Source organism: Balaenoptera physalus, assembly GCF_965194825.1.
Source record: "Balaenoptera physalus genome assembly, chromosome: 6".
Lineage (NCBI taxonomy): Eukaryota > Metazoa > Chordata > Mammalia > Artiodactyla > Balaenopteridae > Balaenoptera > Balaenoptera physalus.
Window position 1 is genome coordinate 96,108,665 of NC_138885.1, and position 22,700 is coordinate 96,131,364.

At 38.5% G+C, this 22,700-nt stretch overlaps 1 long non-coding RNA gene and 1 pseudogene across 2 annotated transcripts in view; both read left to right on the forward strand.

Moving 5' to 3' along the window:
* LOC309662915 (mitochondrial import inner membrane translocase subunit TIM14 pseudogene) overlaps window positions 1-12,937 on the forward strand; it is a 29,541-nt pseudogene extending 16,604 nt beyond the window's left edge. The window contains exon 2 of the transcript in view: window positions 12,070-12,937. The product of the transcript in view is annotated as a mitochondrial import inner membrane translocase subunit TIM14 pseudogene (transcript). The remainder of the gene's footprint in view (window positions 1-12,069) is intronic.
* The window catches only part of LOC309663431, a 352,908-nt gene that overhangs the window by 170,670 nt on the left and 159,538 nt on the right, over window positions 1-22,700 (forward strand). The window lies entirely within an intron of this gene.

Consider the following 22,700-nt stretch of genomic DNA (forward strand, 5'->3'; position numbering starts at 1 on the left):
GCTCCCTCAAGCTCGGCTGGCGGAGGAAGGGAAGGCTCAGGGACAGAATAATGCAGGACTCATTCTACACCGAAAAGGCCTAAGGAAGAGAGGTGCTCCCATACCTCCTGTAGTCAGGAAAAGTCAGGAAGGCTATGGAAGAGCTTTAAGGATGAAGAGGACCCAGGCAGGAAACGAGGCTCAAGTCAAGCCATCCACTTCCATGCAGATGACCCCTTACAGCAAGACTTCTTAAAATTCAGTTAACAAATGTTTACACGGGGCTTGCTTTGTGCCAGGCACAGTTCTAAGTGCTTCAGACATCAACTCCGTAAATCCTCACCACATCCCCTTGAGGTAGGTTCTATTGTTAGCTCCATTTTACTGGGGAGGAGATTAAGGTGCAACATAATGGAGAAACCTGCCCAGTTTTATTCAGCTGTGGATGAGGAAGCCCAAGGAAAACAAATGACTAGAGATATGAGCCTTAAGGTTAACAGAGCCTCCCTGATAATTATCATTAGCAATTCCACTCCAAGGTATATACCCAAAATAGTTGAAAACAATTGTTCAGACAAAACCTGGACACAAATGTGAAGAGCAGCACTATTCACAATAGCTAAAAGGTAGAAACAATCCAAATGTCTATCAGCTGGATAACAAAATATGGTATTTCCATATAATGTAATATTATTCAGCCATACAAAAGAATGAGATGCTACATGTCACAACATAGATGAATCTGAAAACCATTATGCTAAGGGCACATAGTGTGTAATCCCATTTACATGAAACATCCAGAAGAGGCAAATCCAAAGAGATAGAAAGCAGATTCGTGGTTCGCAGGGCCTGGGGAGAGGGAGGAAATGGGAAGTGATGGCTTAATGGGTTTGGGGGTGTCCTTTTGGAGTGATGAAAATGCTGGAAATAGGTAGTGGCGATGGTTGCATAACATTGTGAATGTACTAAATGATACTGAATTACATACTTTAAGATGGTTAAAATGTTGAATCTTAGGTGACTTTTACCTAAAAAAAAACACCTCAGTGGTTTTATAAAATAGTTATTTCTTCTCAGTCACGTATCTGTGGGTCGTCTGGGGGTAACGTGATCTAGTGTGAGCTAGGCGGGGCTTGTTTCTGGGCTACAGGTTGGATCCAGGTCACCTCACATGTCTCTCCTCCCCTCACCAGTAGGCTGGACAGGGCATATTCTCCTCACAGTGACAGCAGAAGCCCCAGAGGGCACCCCAACACTCAGACACATTTAAATGGCTTGTATCCCCTTGGCCAAAACAAGTCACATGGCTGAACTCAAAAACAAAGGGCAGGGAAGCGAACTCCACTACTGGGGAAAGGAACTATTGATACAAAGATGAGTGACAACATGGATGAACCTGGAAGACATTATGCTAAGTGAAATAAGCCAGACACGGAAGACAAATACAATATGATCTCACTTAGATGTGGAATCTACAAAAGTCAGACTCATAGAATCAGAGAATAGAATGATGGTTGCCAGGGGCTGAGGGATGAAGGAAATGGGGAGATGCTGGTCAAAGTGTACAAGCCTTTGGTTATCAGATGAATAAGTTCTGGGAGTCTAATGTATAGCCTGGTGATTACAGTTAATAATGCCATCTTGTATACATGAAATTCACTAAAAGAGTAAATCTTAAGTGTTCTTACCACAAAATAAAAGGTAACTATGTGAGATGATGAATGTGTTAATTAACTTGATTGTGGAAATCATTTCATAATAAATGCGTATATTAAATCATCACATTGTACACCTTTAAAAGTCACATTGTACATCCTAAATATATACAATCTTGATTTGTTAATTACACCTCAATAAAGCTGGAAATAATAAAATAAGAATGATTTTTTAAAACTTGAATGGTAAAACACAAAGATAAAGAAAGGAGTAAGGAATTGGGAACTTGAATGCAATCTACCTCAGTTTTTTCCCTACACAGTTGACCTCTTCACTCTTTACTCCTAAATGGCAAGAATTCCTCTATATCTTTTCCACCAGCTTTCATGATTTTTTAGAGCAAAGGGCCTCCTTCTAAGGAATGTGACCCATTTTCACTCAAGGTACTCTTATTAAATTGTACAAAACACAGATCAAAGTGAGTGTTTATAATTCAGCTGGGCTCTTCTAATGTTTAGCAGATGGAATGGATGAGTTCCAAAGCAGTTACAGGAGCCTTGGTATCAGATAGCACATTTTCAGGTGTGTAGATCTCCCCACCATACTTAGTGGCAGATTTAAAATCCCACCATCAGTCAAGGGGAAGAGAGAGGACATGGAGGATTGTGTAGGAATTCCATGGGCCAGTCCTAGAAGCAGCAAACAACACTTCTACCTACATTCTATGGGCCAGAATTCAGTCATATGGTTGCAAATTTTATAGGTGCAAAGGAGACTGGGAAATGCAATCCAGCTGTATGCCTAAGAGGAGGAGAGAACTGGTAAAGTGAATAGTTAGCTAGTCTCTGCCATATTCTACATTAAGCTGTCTTTATTTGAATGTCAAACCACCTAAAGTTGGCTTCAGAAAAGTGCTAATCTCTTATTTGTGGGAGTTTAGAGGACCACGTCTCCAAGGCTGGAGGAATAAAGGAAAGTCTGGCACCAGGTTTGAGGACATTGAGTAGCTAGAGAAGTAGGGACCACAGTAGCATGAACAAAACTCGGCTTAAAGAAATGTAAAACTGTACCAGAACTTGAAGAAAAAGCATGTGAGGCACCAATGATCTTCAAGATTCCAATGCGTGGAATTCAAACAAGAAAACTAAGTGAGTTCTTAGAGGCAAATACCATCCAAGGACAAAAGCCTTGACTTCATTTCACTCAAGTCTGCCCTGGGGAAGCAAGACTTCCGTATATGTTACAGATTTCACCATTCCATTAATGGCTTGCTCCCTAGACTTATACTGTCGCCCGAAATAAATTGAAGCTTGAACAAGCAATGTAATCAAAATGATTTGGACACAAAAGTCTTTCTTCTCTTTCTTTCCCACTCCTTTTGCCCACCTCCCCCCTCACAAGAGCTGACCTGAAGGAAGTAAAGGAAAAGCTAGGCTGAGGATGTTGTTAACACCTCCAAGGCCAATGAAAGACAAAATGAATTCAAAAATTATACTTCCAAAGTACTCATCATGCTTCCCCAAGCTGGCAAGTTCCTTCTTTCTAGACAATGACCCAGCCCCCCCTGAAATTTCAAGCCGGTTGCTATTTCCACCTCTCTCAACTGGAGGCTTTATTATCTTAAGGTGAGAAAAGTTTCTTCAGCAGAAATCTGCCTGGGAGAGAAATCGGAGTGATTTAAGCAGTGCTGATGTGTACTGGAGATGGAAGAGAATCCCCAGCTGCCACAACAGAAAGAAAAAATGTAAGCTCAGATGCATTTATTAAGGTAGGTTGGATATCTGTTCAGCCAACCCTCTTTTTTTTTTTTTTTTCTTAATTCTCAGATACTATTGTAATGAAAGCCACCACAAGTTCTCAGCAAATCACAACTTCGAAGGAAAATGTCAATCCCTATCAAACCCCAGTGAATTGTTGCAGCTGATGGAAATCTAAATTCATCAGTTGCTTTCCCCATTTCCCCCTCCATCCGCTCCAACCACCCGCCTCCTCCTCCAACTCACCCAAGAGTGCAGGAACAGAGATGCAAATCAACGCCTTCGGGACATGCCATCAGACAATGGGAAGGTCTAAAGAAAGTTTAAAGCAGAAAGGGAACGAAATTTATAGACTTAGCATTAAAATCTTAAAGGACCTTAGGAACAGCAATGAATCTGATGTTAGGAAAGGCAGGAGCTGCCAGAGGCCATGGCAGAAAGGCCTGACACGGGCCATAAATCTAAGCTTAGGAGCAGAAAAAATATAGGCTTCTTTTCAGGCTGAGGCAGCATGATGCAAAGATTCCAACCTGGACTTGAAAAGAGGCAAGGCCACAGAGGCATGATGGGGAAGAAGCGGACCGGGGACTGCAAATAAGGAACGAAAAGAGCAGCAGATTGTGTGGGTGGGAGCGGAGAGCCAGCTCGGGCCTGCAGAGACCGGCAACAAACACACCAGCAACATACATTTGGCTGTAGGGGGAGCTTGAAACTGATCCCCAAAGAAACAGAAAAGCTGTGGTTGCTCCTTGTTGCATCTATGAGATGGAATGCAAACTAACCTTGTAAGCGACCAGAATCAACACGAAAAGCCAGGCAGCTGGGGGCAAAACAAGGTTGTGGAGGGGTCAGAAGATTGGGGGTGGGAGGGTCGGAAGTTTGGGGGTGGGTGGGTCGGAAGATTGGGGGTGGGAGGGTCGGAAGATTGGGGGTGGGGAGCTTGGGAAAGGCAGCAGTATCCAATGGTTATGACACAAGCTGGGCAGCCAAGAACTCCCAGGGTTGTCGTGAATTTTCATTCACTCATTCTATGTATTTTTGGGTTTTGTTTTTGTTTCTTTCAATTATGCCCTCTGGGGCCCAAATATACTACATTAAGACACTAATTAAAATGCATAAAACCATTGCAACTGAAAATAACATACCATGAATTATTACGAAAATGCCAAGCTCAAGTGGCCTTCCCCCTGGGACAGGCTTCACTGGAACCACAAAGTTGGCACCACTTTGATTGCCAGGGCTGACACCAGCTTCACCCATTTCCTAGGGTGAGGCATTCTTTTCTCTGCCTCAGTTTCCCCCAGAGGAAAAGAAGTAAGCAGATCTCTTTCACAGTTCACAATCAGCAGGAAAGGACTGATTGAATTAATATCTTCACAGTACATTTCAAACCTTTGAAATTAAGTTATTGCTAATGTTAAATAAATATATACCCAACTCACTCATGTAATGTAACTCTTTCAGTGTTTTAAAATATAAAAATCAATATAGCTTTTCCATGTCTTACATCCCTCTCCACTCCATTTACTTTCTATATTCTGCATTTCTTCTCTTTGGCTTTCCTAATGGCTTTCCCCTACTTATCAAATTTCTGTCCACTTTTCTTTCCTAGTGTCCATCATCTCTCTCCTTTCTGCCATTCGACTCTCCTCAATTTCTCGCTTCTCCTATTTGTCTTGGAAACTAGAGTGCACCTCATATGCAATGTCATTTCATAGGTGAGTACATATGGTCATTAATATTCATTAGTTTTCTTAATCTCTAGTAAAAATAGAATAAAACATGCTACCTTTCCATGTGTCAGACTAGTTGATTACCAGAATATATATTTAAAGTATAAAACTCTCCTTCTAGAGAGAACCTAGAGGTCAGAAAGCTCTGGGTGGTTGGTGCTTTCCTTGGACCGACCAAGGAAAAGGGAAATCAGCAAAGTTAAGAGATAATCTTGGGGGAGAAATATAAGCCTCAAAGTGATTAGCATAACTATAGCCTTCAGCAGTGAATTCACCTAAGTGTTGATCATCTTTTCACATCCTAGACTCACCAGCAGATCAAAGAGATTTCTGCAAAAAGTTAAGAATCTTAGACTCTAGAACCTAACCTGCAGTGTTTCGTGTTGCCTGTAAAAAGTCAATGTGGATCAGGAAAAAAACTGGCTGTTATGACTCACACCCCGCATGTACTATGTTAAAACCCAGAAACAAGCCAAAATGACTGTGTAAAAGATAAAAGCTGTGTAAAGAGTAAAAAACTAAAATAAAGAGATGGAAAAGTAAACACCATCACAGATGTAAGGATATTCAGATATTTAGGACCTCCCATAAGAAATAACTTCTTTTTTTTCTTAAGTCAATGGAGCCATAAGTAAATGAACTTAATCTGACTTCTAACTAGCTCATTTGGTGAAAAGCTAGTGAACTAGAAGTTTATTTGCAGAACTGGGATCTTTCAGCAGCTCAATAACAGGCTTCCTGTTTGACTTTGGGCAAGTTATTCAACTACTTGATATCTGAAGTTACTCATCTGTAACACGAGTAAAACAATATGATAGCCATGTTATTTTTGGCTCTTGGGCTGCTCCCAACCTTGAATGTGTAACTGAATCTCACAGAGGAATTTCACAAAATTAATGAATATCTACAAATGCTGAAGGGCCTCAGGTCAATATTGACTTCATGGAGTTATAATTATAGAGTATCTGTTAATAGCCCTGGTGCCACCACCCTCTCTCCTAATCATTACTGTTTCTGTCTGGTGTGTCCCTTCTGTTTAAGAATCCATCTGTCCCTCCCCTCCTAGAAGACTTTCTCTCCATTCCACCATCCATCTGAGCCGTTACCACATCTTTCCTCTAGAATGCATAAGAGACTTTGTTGACCTTGAATTGCCTCTGCTTCCTCCCTCTGTAACACCTTATAAGCTGGCTTCTGTCCATCACTCTATATGGTTTTCTTTGTGTCAAACTCAATAGTTCCCCGATGTACAAATTTTCCTACAAAGATGTGTTCTTCTCACCACTTTTTCTGGTGCTGTGAAGGTTGATGTCTAGACTTCAGAGATGCTTCCATGTAGTAGATCACCTCCAACCTTTCCGATGACTCCTTGGCAAATTCTTATTTCTCTTCCTGCCCAATGATCATCCTTTCTAATTCTTTCTAATAAGTGGCTCACCTAATCATGTACTTTTTCTATTAACTGTCTGTATAATCTCCAGCTTCTGTTCTTTATCTCTTTTAGATCTTTAGCATGAATTCTGTTGAAGATATATGTGTCACTTATCCATTGTCACAATAGTAATGCATAACAAACCACCTTAAAACTTAGTGGTCTAGAGGGGAGACCTTCAAAATGACAGAGGAGTAAGACAGGGAGATCACCTTCCTCCCCACAAATACATCAGAAATACATCTACATGTGGAACAACTTCTACAGAACACCTGCTGAACGCTGGCAGAAGACCTCAGACTTCCCAAAAGATATATATTTTTTTTCCTTTTTCTCTTTTTGTGAGTGTGTATGTGTATGCTTCTTGGTGTGATTTTGTCTGTACAGCTTTGCTTTTACCACTTGTCCTAGGGTCCTGTCTGTTCGTTTGTGGGTTTTTTTTAGATAGTTTTTAGCACTTGTTATCATTGGTGGATTTGTTTTTTGGTTTGGTTGTTCTCTTCTTTCTTTCTTTTTTCTAATTACTTTTTAATTTTCTATTTTTAATAATTTTTTTATTTTAATAACTTTATTTCTTTTTATTTTATTTTTTCTTTCTTTCTTTCTTTCTTTCTTTTTTTCTCCCTTTTCTTCTGAGCCGTGTGGCTGACAGGGTCTTGGTGCTCTGGCTGGGTGTCAGGCCTGTGCCTCTGAGGTGGGAGAGTCAAGTTCAGGACATTGATCCACCAGAGAGCTCCCGGTTCCACATAATATCAAATGGAGAAAGCTCTCCCAGAGATCTCCATCTCAACGTTAAGACCCAGCTCCACTCAACGAAGAGCAAGCTACAGTGCTGGACACCCTATGCCAAACAACTAGCAAGACAGGAACGCAGCCCCACCCATTAGCAGAGAGGCTGCCTAAAATCATAATAAGGTTACAGACACACCAAAATACACCACCAGATGCGGTCCTGCCCACCAGAAAGACAAGATCCACCCTCATCCACCAGAACACAGGCACTAGTCCCCTCCACCAGTAAACCTACACAATCCACTGAACCAGCCTTAGCCACTGGGGGCAGACACCAAAAACAATGGGAACTACAAACCTGCAGCCTGCGAAAAGGAGACCCCAAACACAGTAAGTTAAGCAAAATGAGAAGACAGAGAAACACACAGCAGATGAAGGAGCAAAGTAAAACCACATCAGACTAAACAAATGAAGAGGAAATAGGCAGTCTACCTGCATAAGAGTTCAGAGCAATGATAATAAAGTTGATCCAAAATCTTAGAAACAGAATGGAGAAAATACAAGAAACGTTTAACAAAGACCTAGAAGAACTAAAAAGCAAACAAACAATGATGAACAACACAATAAATGAAATTTAAAATTCTCTAGAAGGAATCAATAGCAGCATAACTGAGACAGAAGAACAGATAAGTGACCTGGAAGATAAAATGATGGAAATAACTACTGCAGAGCAGAATAAAGAAAAAAGAATGAAAAGAATTGAGTACAGTCTCAGAGACATCTGGGACAACATTAAACGCACAAACATTCGAATTATAGGGGTCCTAGAAGAGGAAGAGAAAAAGAAAAGGACTGAGAAAATATTTGAAGAGATTATAGTGGAAAACTTCCCTGATATGGAAAAGGAAATAGTAAATTAAGTCCAGGAAGTGCAAAGAGTCCCACACAGGATAAATCCAAGGAGAAACATGCCAAGACACATATAAATCAAACTATCAAAAATTAAATACAAAGAAAAAATATTAAAAGCAGCAAGGGAAAAACAACAAATAACATACAAGGGAATCCCCATAAGGTTAACAGCTGATCTTTCAGCAGAAACTCTGCAAGCCAGAAGAGAGTGGCAAGACATATTTAAAGTGATGAATGGGGAAAACCTAACACCACAATTACTTTTCCCAGCAAGGATCTCATTCAGATTCAATGATGAAATTAAAATCTTTACAAACAAGTAAAAGCTAAGAGAATTCCGCACCACCAAACCAGCTTTACAACAAACGCTAAAGGAACTTCTCTAGGCAGGAAACACAAGAGAAGGAAAAGACCTACAATAACAAACCCAATACAATTAAGAAAATGGTAATAGGAACATACATATCGATAATTACCTTAAATGTAAATAGATTAACTGCTCCCACCAAAAGATATAGACTGGCTGAATGGATACAAAAACAAGACCCATATATATGCTGTCTACAAGAGACCCACTTCAGACCTAGGGACACACACAGACTGAAAGTGAGGGGATGGAAAAAGATATTCCATACAAATGGAAAACAAAAGAAAGCTGGAGTAGCAATTCTCATATCAGACAAAACAGACTTTAAAATAAAGTCTATTACAAGAGACAAAGAAAGACACTACATAATGATCAAGGGATCAATCCAAGAAGAAGATATAACAATTGTAAATATTTATGCACCCAACATAGGAGCACCTTGATACATAAGGCAAATGCTAACAGCCATAAAAGGGAAAATCGACAGTGACACAATCATAGTAGGGGACTTTAACACCCCACTTTCACCAATGGACAGATCATCCAAAATGAAAATAAATAAGGAAACACAAGCTTTAAATGATACATTAAGCAAGATGGACTTAATTGATATTTATGGGACATTCCATTCTAAAACAACAGAATACACTTTCTTGTCAAGTGCTCATGGAACATTCTCCAGGATAGATCATATCTTGGGTCACAAATCAAGCCTTGGTAAATTTAAGAAAATTGAAATCATATCAAGTATCTTTTCCGACCACAACACTATGAGACTAGATATCAATTACAGGAAAAAATCTGTTAAAAATACAAACACATGGAGGCTAAACAATACGTTACTTAATAACCAAGAGATCACTGAAGAAATCAAAGAGGAAATCAAAAAATATCTAGAAACAAATGACAGTGAAAACACGACCACCAAAACCTATGGGATGAAACAAAAGCAGTTCTAAGAGGGAAGTTTATAGCAATATAATCCTACCTCAAGAAACAAGAAACAACTCAAATAAACAACCTAACCTTACACCTAAAGCAATTACAGAAAGAAGAACAAAAAAAACCCCAAAGTTACCAGAAGGAAAGAAATCATAAATATCAGACCAGAAATAAATGAAAAAGAAATAAAGGAAACAGTAGCAAAGATCAATAAAACTAAAAGCTGGTTCTTTGAGAATATAAATAAAATTCATAAACCATTAGCCAGACTCATCAAGAAAAAAAGGGAGAAGACTCAAATCAATAGAATTAGACATGAAAAAGGAGAAGTAACCACTGACGCTGCAGAAATACAAAGGATCATGACAGGTTACTACAAGCAACTATATGCCAATAAAATGGACAACCTGGAAGAAATGGACAAATTCTAAGAGAAGCACAACCTTCCAAGACTGAACCAGGAAGAAATAGAAAATATAAACAGACCAATCACAAGCACTGAAATTGAAACTGTGATTAAAAATCTTCCAACAAGCAAAAACCCAGGACCAGATGGCTTCACAGGTGAATTCTATCAAACATTTAGAGAAGAGCTAACACCTATCCTTCTCAAACTCTTCCAAAATATAGCAGAGGGAGGAACACTCCCAAACTCATTCTACGAGGCCACCATCACCCTGATACCAAAACCAGACAAAGATGTCACAAAGAAAGAAAACTACAGGCCAATATGACTGATGGACATAGATGCAAACATCCTCAACAAAATGCTAGCAAACAGAATCCAACAGCACATTAAAAGTATCACACACCATGATCAAGTGGGGTTTATCCCAGGAATGCAAGGATTCTTCAATATACGCAAATCAATCAATGTGATAAAACATATTAACAGATTGAAGGAGAAAAACCATATGGTCATCTCAATAGGTGCAGAAAAAGCTTTCAGCATAATTCAACACCCATTTATGATAAAAACCCTCCAGAAAGTAGGCATAGAGGGAACTTACCTCAACATAATAAAGGCTATATACGGCAAACCCACAGCCAACATCGTTCTCAATGGGGAAAAACTGAAACCATTTCTTCTAAGATTAGGAACAAGACAAAGTTGTCCACTCTCACCACTATTATTCAACATAGTTTTGGAAGTTTTAGCTATGGCAATCAGAGAAGAAAAAGAAATAAAAGGAATCCAAATTGGAAAAGAAGAAGTATATCTGTCACTGTTTGCAGATGACATGGTACTATACATAGAGAATCCTAAAGATGCTACCAGAAAGCTACTAGACCTAATCAATGAATCTGGTAAAGTAGCAGGATACAAAATTAATGCACAGAAATCTCTTGCATTCCTATACACTAACGATGAAAAATCTGGAAGAGAAATTAAGGAAACACTCCCATTTACCATTGCAACAAAAAGAATAAAATACCTAAGAATAAACCTACCTAGGGAGACAAAAGACCTGTAGGCAGAAAACTATAATACACTGATGAAAGAAATTAAAGATGATACCAACAGATGGAGAGATATACCATGTTTTTGGATTGGAAGAATCAACACTGTGAAAATGACTATACTACCCAAAGCAATCTACAGATTCAATGCAATCCCTATCAAACTACCAATGACATTTTTCACAGAACTAGAACAAAAAATTTCACAATTTGTATGGAAACACAAAAGACCCCAAATAGCCAAAGCAATCTTGAGAAAGAAAAAACAGAACTGGAGGAATCAGGCTCCCTGACTTCAGACTATACTACAAAGCTACCGTAATCAAGACAGTATGGTACTGGCACAAAAACAGAAATATAGATCAATGGAACAAGATAGAAAGCCCAGAGATAAACCCATGCACATATGGCCACCTTATCTTTGATAAAGGAGGCAAGAATATACAATGGAGAAAAGACAGCCTCTTTAACAAGTGGTGCTGGGAAAACTGGACAGCTACATGTAAAAGAATGAAATTAGAACACTCCCTAACACCATACACAAAAATAAACTCAAAATGGATTAAAGACCTAAATGTAAGGCCAGACACTATCAAACTCTTAGAGGAAAACATAGGCAGAACACTTTATGGCATAAATCACAGCAAGATCCTTTTTGATCTGCCTCCTAGAGAAATGGAAATAAAAACAAAAATAAACAAATGGGACCTAATGAAACTTAAAAGCTTTTGCACAGCAAAGGAAACCATAAACAAGATGAAAAGACAACCCTCAGAATGGGAGAAAATATTTGCAAATGAAGCGACTGACAAAGGATTAATCTCCAAAATTTACAAGCAGCTCATGCTGCTCAATATCAAAAAAACAGGGGGTGGTGGTGTGATGAATTCGGTGATTGGGATTGACATGTATACACTGATGTGTATAAAATTGATGACTAATAAGAACCTGCCGTATAAAAAAATAAATAAAATAAAATTCAAAAATTCAAAAAAAGAAGTTATATTATCCAAAAAAAAAAAATAGACATTTCTCCAAAGAAGATATACAGATTGCCAACAAACACATGAAAGGATGCTCAACATCACTAATCATTAGAGAAATGCAAATCAAAACTACAATGAGGGTGGTAGAGGTGTAGAATTGGTGGGGTGGGATAAACCACGCTCCTGGTGGAAGCAGAGGAGCCGAGCAGGAACCATCGCCAGTACAGTGGTAGCAGTTGGACTGACCATTGCTGCTGCAGGATTTGCAGCCCGTTACGCTTTGCAAGACCTGAAGCATATGGAGCCTCAAGTAAAACAAGTTTTTCAGAGTCTACCGAAATCTGCCTTCAGTGGTGGCTATTACAGAGGTGGGTTTGAACCCAAAATGACAAAACGGGAAGCAGCATTAATACTGCTATTAGGTGTAAGCCCTACTGCCAATAAGGGAAAAATAGATACGCTCATTGACGTATTATGCTTTTAAATCACCCAGACAAGGGAGAATCTCCTTATATAGCAGCCAAAATCAATGAAGCTAAAGATTTACTAGAAGGTCAAGCTAACAAATGAAGTAAATGCATGATTAATTTTAAGTTCTTACTCATTTATGTATATGAGTACCAGCTTTTTATAATAAAATGCCTCAAAGCTACACATTTTAAAAATTGGCATAAGCTAAATCGAAGCCTTCATATAAATTTCAGGATTTAAAATCAGATTATAGAATATTTGTAGGTTAATACTCAATAATTATGGATAAATGCATGCCATTTGAAGTGTTGTTCATTAAAAAAAAAAAAACTACAATGAGGTATCACCTCACACCAGTCAGAATGGCCATTATCAAAAAATCTACAAACAATAAATGCTGGAGAGGGTGTGGAGTAAAGGGAACCCTCTTGCATTATTGGTGGGAATGTAAATTGATACAGCCACTATGGAGAACAGTATGGAGGTTCCTTAAAAAACTAAAAATAGAACCACCATATGACCCAGCAATCCCACTACTGGGCATATACCCTGAGAAAACCATAATTCAAAGAGAGTCATGTACCACAATGTTCATTGTAGCTCTATTTACAATAGCCAGGACATGGAAGCAACCTACGTGTCCATCGATAGATGAATGGATAAGGAAGTTGTGACACATATATACAATGGAATATTACTCAGCCATAAAAAGAAATGAAATTGAGTTATTTGTAGTGAGGTGGATGGACCTAGAGTCTGTCATACAGAGTGAAGTAAGTCAGAAAGAGAAAAACAAATACTGTATGCTAACACATATATATGGAATCTAAAAAAAAAAGGTTCTGAAGAACCTAGGGGCAGGACAGGAGTAAAGACGCAGAGGTAGAGAATGGACTTGAGGACACGGGGAGTGGGAAGGGTAAGCTGGGACGAAGTGAGAGAGTGGCATGGACATATACACACTACCAAATGTAAAATAGATAGCTAGTGGGAAGCAGTCACATAGCACAGGGAGATCAGCTCGGTGCTTTGTGACCACCTAGAGGGGCAGGATAGGGAGGGTGGGAGGGAGATGCAAGAGGGAGGAGATATGGTGATATATGTTTATGTACAGCTGATTCACTTTATAAAGCAGAAACTAACACACCATTGTAAAGCACTTATACTCCAATAAAGATGTTAAAAAGAATCTATATAAAAAAAAACCTTAGTGATCTAAAATACTAACCAATTTTTATTGCTTGTGAGTATATGAGTGCTCTGAGTAGTTTTGTGATGTGGCCTGACTTGACTGATCTCAGTTAGGTGTGTTCATACATCTGCCATCTTCCTAATCATTCTACCACAACACCTCAGCATAAATGTCCTGCTGTCAGATAAGGCCAAGCAAAGAAAAAGATAATCTTTTTGCCTGGTCTTTTGGGCAACACTGTCATAATTCCAAGACCCTAAGCTCCCTACACTTTAGAAATTTAAAATCATCATTCAGCCTATCTCAAAATTTCAGCATTATCTCAATTTTTGTTTTCTCCTCATCACATCCTGCCCAGGCTCTTGGAATCGTTTCTTTACAAACCTCCACATTTCCAGGGATCCATCATCCCTACATTCCCCTCCTGTGAGAGTCACTTTGACCCTCTTAGTCTCTTGTAAAAATCTCTGCTCTTGCTCCTGGCCCTCCACAAACATTTGCATATATATGCACATGTTGGGGTACCACATCTTAAAGTTAGAAGGAAAAGGGAATCAATAGCAGAATGTTTTAAAAGATGAAAAATAAACAAAAAAATAAAAATTAAATTAAATGACACAATAGTTAAAATCCATTTTATCTATTTCTTCCAATTGAGCCAAGTCCTGGAAAACTCTGAAAATGACATATTTACCATCTTCAATCCATTCACTCATGCTATATATCCATCGCTGACTACTTATAATAAACATACATGATTGTTGGAAAACTCATAAATCCAGACCTTGTTGATATGGCTACTGTCAAAATTAATCATCTCTTCTCAAGCAACATAGTTTTCCCTTTGTTAACTTCATTAGAGCCCTTGAGTAAAATAAAATGTGCCTGGATTTTCAAAAGTATGTCTGGAAATTATAACAAGACCCAAAGTCAGTCAGTAATTTCTGGATCTAAAGCCTGTAGTTGAGGTATAATGTCCTATTTGGCTAAAAAAGGAACCATTTTTCATGAATTTGCTCACATTTATTTTCAACACTTGCTTGCTGTTTTGCCAAAAATGGCTGCATCTCTAACCTTATCTCTTTTTAAGCCCATTTCTAGAAGGCAAGGGCTTAGTCCTCACCACACTTCTCTTCTCCAAGCTTCCCCACAATGCGTGGCATGTAGTTGGAACTTAATAGGTATTTACTCTTTATAATGATAGTGTGGAGCTCATTTCAAACAGACCACCCCTTTGTCAGTGGACTTCACAAAAGCAGAAGCTTATAATAGAAAAGTGCGGTCTTTTGAACATCTGGAATAAATGCCAAGACACTGGTCTAAACACTCTTCTCTGGAGACTCAGATTTGTCTTTCTTTTAAGTTTGTATGTGTGTGGTTATAGCTATTGTTCTTGAAAAACCAATGTCTGGTGCTTTGTCTTTGGATTTGTTTATACTCATAGCCTTAAACTAAATTTAAGACGTTAACAGCTGCTCCCTATTCTTTTTTTGAAACTTCAGTTCCCTTTACACTTTAAACTTCTTCACCCTGTGTCTTTTAGAGCTTCATCTCCCAGGTCTCAGGGCCAACACTGAAGATCCTTGGAGGGAGGACCCCTCATCCCACTGATTTTGTTTAGCATAAGACTAGCTCTTTTCCCTCTTTGTTTTCCACGGCTCAGTCATTGTAAACCATCATATGTCATCATAAACACTGCTTCCATCTATATACTTTCAGGTACCCTGTGCCCACTCTTGGGGGACCACTCAATCCTCTTTGGTTTTCTTCAGTTACTGAATCCGGCCATTGATATCTAGTTTTCTCTCCTGTTGTCAGTATGGAGACAATCAGACCAGAGAATCATATTATCCAAACAAGAGGGTAGCACCAGGGTTAGAAAGGGCTAAAGTTCTCAGGTTGGTTTCCTTTTATATCTCCCCATTCGTAAGGTATAATTCCTAGTAAGTGGACTTCAAGTGCCATATTTTACAAAGTTCCCTCTGACACAGTTCACCTCAGCCCTCTCCTCTCCTCTTTCCCACAAACTCTTGAGGCCCTAGAAAGTCTTCTTTCAATCCATACAGACAAGCAATTCCACTTATTAGTTTGATCCAATGCCAAGTTACTTTTCTGAAACACTTTCAGTCTGCATTATAAGCCAACACTCCCATGAGAGCTGGCTTGCTTCCTTCCCACACTGATGGTGTGAGGGGGGGAAAGAACACCCCACACATCAGAGAACAATCCCACTCAGGTCTGGGACTGGTTGAGAGGTAAGGCAGGGTGTGGTTCTGAGTCAGCTGCTCAACTCTTCTACCTATCCTTTTTACACTACAAAGTGGAATAAATGATGAACAGAAAAATTAAGCAAATCGAACAAAATGAATGAAATGAGCTTGTCTGTCCACATGCTAATCCGCATGGTGATAGGGAGCAATTTCAAATCAGATGTGAGCAGTAGCCAAAACTATTAGTAGGTTGGGAAATGGAGTGCATCAAGGGTCAGATTTATAAAACAGTACTCTTTCGCCAAACCTCTGAAATTCTAAACAAAAATAACACTCAGATACATTGAAAAGACCAACCCAAAGCATCTGGTTTCCTTAGATGGTGTACATAGCAGGAGAAATGTTGGCAGAACATTTGATTACCATAAAAGAGACAGTTATGCAGAAACCACATTAGAGTAAACTCAACCAAAACAAAGTCAAATGTTTGAACTGTTTTGAATAAATTACGGTAGAGACTTTAAAAAGGGTCTAGCCTGGATTAATGAGAAATGCAAATGAACTGGCTCAGAAGCAAACCGGCTTCCCCTGTGTTGTGACCCTTTGCCCCTCAGATTTGGGGGTGAAATAAATACCTGTCATCTATAGAACTGCTCAGAGGCACATCACATCCACATGACGGGTGGCTTGAGCCAAGCATGTTAACCGTTTCCAGAGAAGTGATAAGTCAGCCTGATGCTGAAGTGTGTCTGCTGACCCCCTTAACTGTCAACTCCACGCCCCCTTTTCCTTTCAATGAAGAACTACATGGTCCAGCTGGTTTTGATCATTTCATACATGGCAAAGACTGTGAGAAACACATTTACTTTGGTAACACAACATATATACATTTACACATATATATTTGCACACGTTTTTTCTCTGGGTCGTATATATGCCTATTTATTGTCTAGGGTTGGCCATAGCCTTCAGTCAGTATTTCAGAGTGTCCTCTTATGAAAACAAAACCTTCCCTAATTTGGATTCTCGGCAGCTGAATCAAACCACCATTGGAAACGAAAATGCTGGGCTTTGAAAAGCCCAGCTCATCCATCTGGGCTTTCCAATTATCAGGTCATGGAAAATGATCTAGCCAATTTTCTAAGGGACTCTGATGATCCCTGGAGACCTTCCCCTTTAAGTCCCTCTTAGCATTACTCTGCTAAAAGAGATGGTCGAGAAACTAATACTATTTTGAGAATATGTGAGTGGTTCTCATCACACTCTCCAGATCCTGTCTAGAGTAGGAGCAAAGACTCAATGATTTGTGGGCTTGGAGTTTCAATGAATCAGAAGAATCTTCCCTAAACTGATGTTAATGAAAAGAATAAAGGAGAAGTATGAAATGAGGTTGACAAGATGACTGACAGTCTTGGTTATGGTTCTGCTTTGTGGTCAGGGGAACAAGCTCTGAGTCATAACTTTGCTGATAGGGAGTTGTTTTCATAAGGGCACTTTAAGTGAGCTACTCCCTCTCCCCAGATAGCCAGACTGCCTCATGCCAGGGAGCCAGCACCACCCCCGCTACTTCTGCTGTCCAGTGCCTGAGGTTGAAAAATGTGAGGCAGCTGGGGGAGATGAGAGCCAGGCATCCTTCTACTTATTTGTTTAACTACTCTGCTGGCCTGGGTGCAATCACACAGTTTTCCATTTACATGATCTGCTAATTGGAAAACCATACCTGCCCAGCATTGGTCCATGCTTAGAGGCCCTAAATGCTGGTCCTGGCTATTTCATTCCAAATATGCCCTGGATGCCAAGAGTGATCAGGAAAAACATTTGAGAACAGTGTTGTCAGACTTCAGCATGCAAAAGTCTGGTAAAATGGATAAAACACACATTCTCAGGCCAACCCCAAAAGATTCTGATTTAATAAGTCTGGGGTAAGGTCTGAGAATCTGCATTTCTGAAAAGAATTTTCATCTCTAACAACAAAGTAATGCTGATGTTGTTGGTCTGCAGATTTACTTTGAGTAATGTACTGCCTTTGCGAGAGTTGCTATAAGAAGTCAAGTCATTACTTTCTTTTCAATCAAGTCAATAATAGATGTTAATTGGAAACTAACTTCCCCAGGTAAGAAGAAAGGAATCTGTGGTCCTTCACACTGAGATATTTTTCTTTCCCTCTCACTAATTATCAATCAAGGCCTGGGTTGAGTGCCTCTGGACCCTCAACCAGATGCTCCAACCTACACTAACACCTTCCTTATCTGAACTTCTGTTACACTTCAACACAGGATTGCCTACTTTTGTTCCTAATTTTTCACTAATTGTTCCTTGCATGTGAATTTTGTCATAGATCTAAACTCTAATGCAATTGGGCAAAGGTCCTCTCAACACTCACAGAGCAAGGAGAAGACATAATGTTCTTTAAAATGAATTTCAAAGGTCAAAGCAGAACTAAATTAGTGTGCCTGTGAATGTAAGAACAGGTAACATTGGAGAGCTGTGATCATAAAGAAGTTATCAGATCAATTCATCACCATGTCATTTTGGCTGTGGTTCTAAATTATTTCTGTTCAAAGTGTCTGACACAAGATAAAGAGAGACTCTGCTGTGTGGAACAGTAAATGACTTACATTTTCTGGTATTTTTTTCTAGACAGGAATTAGTTTAAACTGTGCCCAAGATGTGCCCAGATTGGATGTTGCTGCATGAAACAGATTAAAAAGTAATATGGTGGGGTCTATGGAATGGCCATGTGAGGAGTGCCAAAGACCCTCTCCCCAGGGAAATACCATTTAACTACTAAAAATTATAAAAGAACAGCCATTTAAAGTTTCTGAAAATTTTCCTAAGGACACACATCAAATGGAGAGACAGCCATTTAAGAAAATCTACTAAATCTTAATATAATATAATATGTATATTGTAAGTCCTAGAACAACCACTAGGAAAATAATTCCAAAACTATAGTTAAAAATCATTAAAGGAATTAAAATGTTACACTAGAAAAGATTCATTTAATACAAAAGAAGGTAGCAAAGGAGAAACAGGGGAACAAAAATATGTGAGACATAAAGAAAGAAAAAAGCAAAATGACATAAATCCAAACATAGCAATAGAAACACTAAGTATGAATAGACTCTACAATCCAATCAAAAGGCAGAGATTATCAGACTGTATAAGAAACAAGAGTCAACTATATGGTGTCCACAGGAAACACATATTAGATTCAAAGATACAAATATGTTGAAAGTAAAAGAATGGAAATACAGTGGATGTATCATGCAAACAGCAACCATGAAAGAACTGGAGTGGCTCTACCAATATCAGACAAAATAGACATTAAAACAGATAATGTCACTAGGTTATAAGATTTTTTTTTTTTTTTTTTAAGATTTCTGTTTTTTTTTTTTTTTTTAATACTTTATTTATTTATTTTATTTATTTATTTATGACTGTGTTGGGTCTCTTAGTTTTCGTGTGAGGGCTTTCTCTAGTTGCGGCAAGTGGGGGCCACTCTTCATCGCGGTGCGGGGGCCGCTCTTCATCGCGGTGCGCGGGCCGCTCTTCATCACGGTGCGCGGGCCTTTCGCTATCGCGGCCCCTCCCGTTGCGGGGCACAGGCTCCAGACGCGCAGGCTCAGTAGTTGTGGCTCACGGGGCCTAGTGCTCCGCGGCATGTGGGATCTTCCCAGACCAGGGCTCGAACCCGTGTCCCCTGCATTAGCAGGCAGACTCTCAACCACTGCGCCACCAGGGAAGCCCACTAGGTTATAAGATTAAAGATGTATTTTATAATATGTATCTTTGATAATATAAAAGGGTAAATTTTATAATGATAAACTTATCAATTCATCAAGAAGATATGGCAATTATAAACCTATATGCAACTAAAAACAATGCCTCAAAATACAGAAGCAAAAGTTAACAGAATTGGAGGGAGAAAGATCATTCAACAATAATAATTGGAAATTTCAACACCCCAAATTCAATAATGGATATAACAACCAGAGAGAATATTGACAAGGATATACAAGACTTGAACAACACTGTAAACCAACTAGACCTAACAGACATCTAAATAACACTCCACCCAATCACAGAAGAATATATATTCTTCTCTAGCACACAAGGAATAGTCTCCAGGATAGAATATATGTTGGGCCATAAATTAAAGCTTAATAAATTTAAGGGGATTGAAATCATACAAATTGCCAAACAAAATGGAATTAAATTAGAAACCAATAATATAAGGAAATTTGGAAAAAATTTATGAATATGTGGAAATTAAATATACACTGCAAAATAATCAATTAGTCAAAGAAGAAATCATAAGAGAAATAAGGAAATACTTTGAAATGAGTGAAAATGAAAACACAACATTCCAAAACTTATGAGAGGCAGCTAAAGCAGTGTTTAGAGGTAAATTTATAGCTGTAAAATGCCAATGTTAAAAAAGAAGAAAGAGCTCAAATCAATAACCTGGCTTTCTATCTCTAGAAACTGGAAGGAAAGACAAAACTAAACCCAAAGCAAGAAGAAGTAAGGGTATGATAAAGAATAGAAAAAAAATTAACAAACCCAAAGGTTAGTTCTTTGAAAAGAACAATAAATTTGACAAACCTTTAGCTAGACTGACCAAGAAAAGGGGTGAAGACTTAAATTACTAAAATCAGGATTTAAAGAGAGACATCACTACTAAGCTTAAAAAATAAAAATAATTATGAAAGAATTTATGTTACACCATTAGTAATGTATCACAATTCTTAGACATTCTGTTCCCATTTTTTCCATTCATTTTTATCTTTACTTTCCATTTTTGGAAGTTTCTATCTTCTAGCTCACTGGTTCTTTCCTCAGCAATACCCAGTTTACTGATGAGTCCATTAAAGGCATTCTTCATTTCTGGTATTTTTTTTTTTTTTTTTTAGTATTTTTTAAATTTATTCTTAGAGTATCCATTTTCTCTGCTTACATTACCCATCTGTTCTTGCATGTTATCCACTTTTCCATTAAATCCCATATGAATCAGTTATTTTAATTCCCAGTCTGATAATTCCAAAATCTTGGCCATGTCTAAGTCTGTTTCTGATGCCTGCTTTGTCTCTTCAAGCGGTGTTTTTTGCCTTTTAGAATATCTGATAATTTACTTTTTGGAAACCATACATGACATACTGGGTAAAAGGAACTGAAGTAAATAAGCCTTTAGTATGAGGCTTTATGTTTATCCTGCTAGAAGTTAGGCTGTGTTTACTCTTTGTTATGACAATAGGTACAAAAGGCCAAAATTTCCTTTAGTGTCTTTGTTTTTGTTCCCCTGCTGTCTCGAGGTTTTCCTAGACAATGCTTATTAGAGTCTGAGCCTTGAAGTTCTTTTACCTACAATCCACTGTTGTTACACAGGAGCCTGATTCATATAGTGCTAAGGTGTGGTGGGAGGGGAAGCATTCTATAATGCCATGATTAGGTCCCAGTCTTTTAGTGAGTCTGTGCCCCTGGGCTGTGGGGTTCACAAGTTCTTCTCAGGTTTTTCCTTACCTATAGGTAACACAAGAAGGCTAGTGATGGCTGGAGTTAGCTATTTCCCTTCCTCCACATCAAGGGCTAAGGAGGCTAGAGTTGGGTATTTCTCTTTCCTCAAGTTGACTAGACTCTGGCAAAAATAGTTTCCTTTGAGGACAAACTTTTATAAAGGAGCACAGAATGCTCTGGGCATATTTCAAAATGGTTACTTTTTCCCTCTCCCTGCTAGAAGTACAAGGAAATTTTCTAATATTCACCTCTGAAAACCTGGTGAGGTTCCTGAAGGTAAAACTCATAACAGTGTGGAGACCTCCATAAGAAGGGGCCCCTGGAGTTTCTAACTCTCAAGCTAGTCCACACTGAGCTTACAGAAATTCATCAATTACTGTTTCAGTTTTCCCTCCTGTACTGGCTCCAGTGGCTGACTTCTGCTTCTGAGCTGCTTCTCCTGGTAAGCTGTGATTCTTGGTATTTGTCTCTCTCTCCAGTTTTGTGGCCAGTGGTTTCTTCTGTGACCTCAATTCTCTGAAGGATGAAAGAAGAGTTGCTGGTTTTCAGTTTGTTCAGCTTGTTTGCTTTTGTGAGGATGGCAGTGATGACTTCCAAGCTTTCTACATGTTGGACTAGAAACTGAATCATAAGGAAAAATTATAAACAATTGTTTGCCAACAAAATGAGATAAGTTAGACAAAATGGACAAATTCCAAGAAAGACGTAAACTATCAAAACTGACTCAAAAAGAAGTAGATACTCTGAATAAACCTATAACAAAGAGATTGAATTAGTCATTTTTAAACCTCCCACAAAGAAAATCCCAGCTCAGATGGCTTCACTGTTGAATTCTACAAAACATTTAAAGAAGAATCAATACAATTCTTCACAACCTCTTCCGAAAAGTAGAAAAGTAGAGAACCCTTCCCAACTCATTCTATGAAGCCAGTATTAACCTGATACCAAAACCGGACAAAGATATCACAAGAAAATAAAACTATAGACCAATACCCCTTATAAATATAGATGTATAATTCCTCAACAAAATACTAGCAAACCAAATCCAGCATAAAATAAAAAGAACTACATACTATGACCAATTGGGATTTATCCTAGGAACACAAAGTTTGTTTAACATCTGAAAATCAATCAGTGTAATATACCATATTAATAACAGAATCCACATGAGCATCTCGGAAGCATGTGGCAAAACCCAAGAGCTTTCATGATAAAAACATTCAGCAAACTAGGAATAGAAGGGAACTTCTGCAACCTAATAAAAGTATCTATGAAAAACCACAACTAACATCATATTTAACGACAAAAGATTTAATACTTTTCCATTAAGATTAAGAATAAGACAAGAATGTC